This window comes from Gavialis gangeticus, unplaced genomic scaffold (genome assembly GCF_001723915.1).
Source record: "Gavialis gangeticus isolate Ggan-Ray unplaced genomic scaffold, GavGan_comp1, whole genome shotgun sequence".
Classification (NCBI taxonomy): domain Eukaryota; kingdom Metazoa; phylum Chordata; order Crocodylia; family Gavialidae; genus Gavialis; species Gavialis gangeticus.
Window position 1 is genome coordinate 1,759,897 of NW_017729018.1, and position 4,551 is coordinate 1,764,447.

Sequence of the window (4,551 nt, forward strand, 5' to 3'; positions counted from 1 at the left end):
TGCAGGGCTCTCACAAATGTGGCCCTTGATAATTTTTTCAAAGACCTTCCCCAGGATAGAAGTGAGGCTGACTGGCCTGTAGTTGCCAGGCTCTTCCTTCCTCCCCTTCTTGAAAATAGGGACCACATTGGTCCTTTTCCAGTCCTCAGGGACTTGGCCCGAGCACCAGGAGTCCTTGAACAGCCGTGCCAATGGCTCTGCAATGGCACCAGCCAATTCCCTCGGCGCCCGCTGAAGGTCATCTGGGCCCGCCGACTTGGACCCATTTAAGCCCTCCAGGTAATCCTTAACTAGGTCTGAACTAACAGTCAGGGGACTCACATCCTTTCTGGGCCTCTCTACGCTATCACCCAAGAGCACCCCATTGTCAGCGGACAGGAACACGGAGGCAAAGAACTTGTTGAAGAGTTCTGCCTTCTCTCACGTGTCCATCACCAACTGGCCTGCCCTGCCTCGTAGGGGTCCAATGTTACCACAAGACTTCTTCTTGCTACCTATATACTTGAAAAAGGACTTTTTGTTATCCTTAATCCCAGAAACTAATCTAAGCTCCAGTGCTGCTTTCACCTTCCTCACCCAATCCCTACAAGCTCAGGTCAGGGAGGTGTACGCCTCCTTTGTCCCTGCCCCCTGCTTCCACCGCCAGTACGCTTTTTTCTTTGCCCTCAGGCCAGCCTAGATATCCGTGCTCAGCCATGAAGGTTTCTTGGGCCCTTTTCCTGCCTTCCTGCGCAGAGGAATTGCGTCCTGCTACGCCCCAAGGATAGCCTCCTTGAGAAAGGACCACCTTTCTGGGACCCCCATACTAGCAACCCCCTGGGGTCCGAGTGCCTCCCTGACTACTGCCCTGAGCACATTGAAGTTGGCTTTCCTAAAGTCAAGCATTTGCGCTGTGCTAGTTACCCTCCCCACCTTTCTGTGAACAGCAAACTGGAGCATTTCATGATCATGTCCCCTAGCCTCCCTTGTACTAGCACCTCCCCCCACCAGGTCGTCCCCAGAGGCTAACACCAGATCCAGTATGGCGTTTTCCTTAGTGGGGATGAGTACCTCCTGCACAAAGTGCAGGTCCTGTACACACGTCAGGAACCTTCATGAGTGAATAACTTGGGTCATAGGATGAAAATAAAATGTGAGCTAAAATCGTTCTTAAGGCAATATGTAGGAGGCTGTGGAGTAGCCTCCTATAGGAAGGAATAGAAGATACATTACTCAGGACATCTGAAGTGCATCTTAATCTTAGAAGGTATTACAAAATGGACTTTCAAGTAACCTGCTCCCTGTTTGTCTGATCCTTCTCTCATTTGGACCAGTGTAACTCGTAACAGAGTTATCAGCAGTATCTCACTGGTGTGAGAAGAAAAATGAGTCTGTATTGGAGGAATATCTATCACCTTCAGTGACTAATAACCTGCGACTGTTTTTCTATTCTGCAGAGATAGCCTGACTGAGACAGGGTGAGCTGGAACATTGTATTATTTACCAGACTGAATATTAAATACTAGACAATCATGCCACCTAGAATACATAGGTGTTACAAAGGGTAAATTTATCTTGTAGCACATTTTCTCCTGAAGAGGATGCATCACAGAGAAAGAACCCAGCTTGACACTTGAGTTGCAGAAAGTTTTTAGGCTTGGCAGTTCGCATTTAATCTAGGTACATTAACAAACAAGGAAACCCAAAATTCATCTTCAAAAACCCACTTATCTTTACAAAACTTCACCTCAGACAAGCCTAGATAAAATCCATCAAAGCAACTCAAACAGCATTATATAATCTTACTTAACCCAATTCTGATATTTTTGTTGATATTTGTAATATCATTGTTCTACTAATTCATTCACACAGAGCATTGCTAATGAAGTAATTCAGATAGCCACACACAGAACTGTCACACAAAATCTATGGCAGTGAAGAGTTAACTCATCTAACAGTATACACACTCTACTATACCTACAACCACCATGGACCAAAACCCTAACTCCTTTATCACAAGAACAGCTTGTGAGCTGTAGCTTCTGACTCCATATACATACTTTGCTAAGAACCATTTTTCAGTTTCACTTTGACTTTCTACTGTTAATCACCTATTAATTGTATTGAATGTGAAAAGTACATCTAGGTAAGAATCACTTTTGTCCTTTACCTTGCTTGTATCTGATCAAAGAACACAAACAGATTCTCAATGGAGCTGACAGGGTCAATACAGTTGTCAAATGTTGAGGGGAATGGGATTCTTGGGTTAATAACAAAAATATATTTATTATCAACCAAGGAATCTCATTCCCCACAACACCCAACAATTATATTTTTCCTGCCACTTCCATTGAGAATCTCTGTGTTCTGTGATCAGGGAGTTGACCAGCTGACTCACATCTATGCATACTGCCCAGCTAAAGGAATGAAACTAAATGTTTTTACAAGCTGAAGCCAAGATGTTAGATTATGCTTAAGCCATGATTTAACTGATACCTTTTACTGTGCTCGGCAAAACACTTCATGTTTTATTATTTATTGCAAAATTTGGAGTTGAACTGGCATTTGTATGATAGAATCAAGGTTATGGTGCTCAGTAATTGTTATGGTGGAATCCAAATATCTGTGGGTGGAGACAGTGGTGAATCCAGGATTTAGCAAAGGGGTGTGCGTGTGTGGGAATAGCAACCTGGGCTGCAGAGGTGGCTGTGTGAGCCTCCAGGGAATTTTTAAGTCCCCACAGCAGATAAGAATCACCATTTTCCCTCCATGCCTAGTCACATCCTCTACCGTCCCCTCTCCCTCTTCCCCTCCGCTAACCGTTGCTCCTTTCCCTGCTGTCCCTGGGGCAATGGGAGGATTCAGTGCCACTCCTGCACATTCCAGGCTGATTGCATGGGGTCTGAGCTCAGCTGGGACAGTAAGAGTGACAGCAGCGGCAGCGAGGGGTGGGACATGGGTTCTCCCACCCTGCCCAGTCTCCCAGGAGCAGGCACGTGAAGGGTAGCACCGCGTGCCCAATGATGCTGTTGCTGCCTCTGTCCCAGCTGAGCCCAGCCCCCATTCAGACCTTCTGGAACAGGTAGGAGTGGCTCTTGAGCTTCTCCCCAGACAGCAGGGAAAACAACAGTGGCAGTTGGGGGAGGGGAGAAGGGAAGGGGAGGAGGAGGGGACATGGTTCTGAGCATGGAGGGAAAAGTGAGGATTCTCACCTGGTTTGGGGACTTTAACAAAGTCCTAAGGTGTGGTCCAATCTAAAAGGGTGGTGCAACCATGCCACTACACCTCTGGTTCTGCCCCTCCACGGGGGACCAGAGAGCATGACCTGTTTGCTGGCTTACCTTTTAATTGCCTTGCTTTTGTGGCTTTTTTATTACCTGAGTTGCACGTGACATAACCATAACTGTTTCACAATAGGATTTTTTGTGTTTAAACTTCCTACTTTTTTGTAATGGAGATCTGCTGAGCCGAGCAGGCATCAGCCTCAGCTGTGACACTGCTGGCAGGTCCCGTGTCGGGGCTCTGGAACCTGTTGGCTGTGCCTACAGCTGATGCTGCCATCCACCCAAGGTGGCAGAAACTCCTGCCTGGGTTCAAGGTTCCTGGCAAACTACAGCTTTGGCTGTGCTCTGGAGGGAGGGAGGGAAGGGGAGATAGACACAGAGAGAGAGGAGAGAGAGAGATGGCTCTCAACAGGTCTCCAAAACTCTTTAAATGGCCTGCCAGCCAAAATAATTGGCCATCCCTGGTTTAATCATTGGTGTGGTGGGGGAGGGCATGGAGTTGCGTTAGACTGGGGACCTGTGTTACATGTGAGTGTGCCAGGCACAAGCTTTACTGGAGGCTGATGCTAGGAACTGTACTGACATAGCTCTCAGCACTTCTCTATACACCCAACAAAGCTCACAAAACCTTTTCCTCAATCCAACCCTCTGGACCACTTGTTGAACCAGCATTGGTTTATTTGTTTTTAAACTAATTTGTATTTGTTTTATTTTAATAATATTTAGTTGTAATTAACCTTTAGTATAAATCAATAATGTTTAGCATGAGTATAGCAGTCATTTTATATATATGGATGTATGGATGAATGAATGGAGAGTGAATGGTAAAAGCAGAGTAAATTATATGTCAGCAAACAAGTTACCAAAAGGTGAATCATGTTGAAGAAGAATAAAGGTAAACAGAAAAGACAAGATTGAAGATAAGGTCTACAACATCTCAAAGCTAGAGACTCAGGACACAGCCCACACCAGCAATAATGGAAGGATGTTGTAAAACAGCATGATTGAAGAGCAATACCTAAAGATAATGATGAACTGCTTGTCAGGATGGAAAAGTACTGAGATTTCAGACAGTGAAGCCACAGAATCAGAAAAGGTGGACCAGTCACCCAAAACCAACTTAATAATTCCTATAATATCCCTGTTCAACATCTTCATCAGTGACTTGGACGAGGGGGTAAAAAGCACCCTGTTCAAATTTGCTGATGACACTAAGATGTGGGGGGATGTGGGCACACTAGAAGGAAGCAACAGGCTACAATCGGACCTAGACAGGTTACAAGGGTGG

General features: G+C 45.6%; 1 protein-coding gene across 1 annotated transcript in view; it reads right to left on the bottom strand.

Moving 5' to 3' along the window:
• Window positions 1-4,551, bottom strand: part of LOC109294749 (excitatory amino acid transporter 1-like) — a 128,444-nt gene that overhangs the window by 1,720 nt on the left and 122,173 nt on the right. The gene's annotated exons all lie outside the window — the stretch shown is intronic.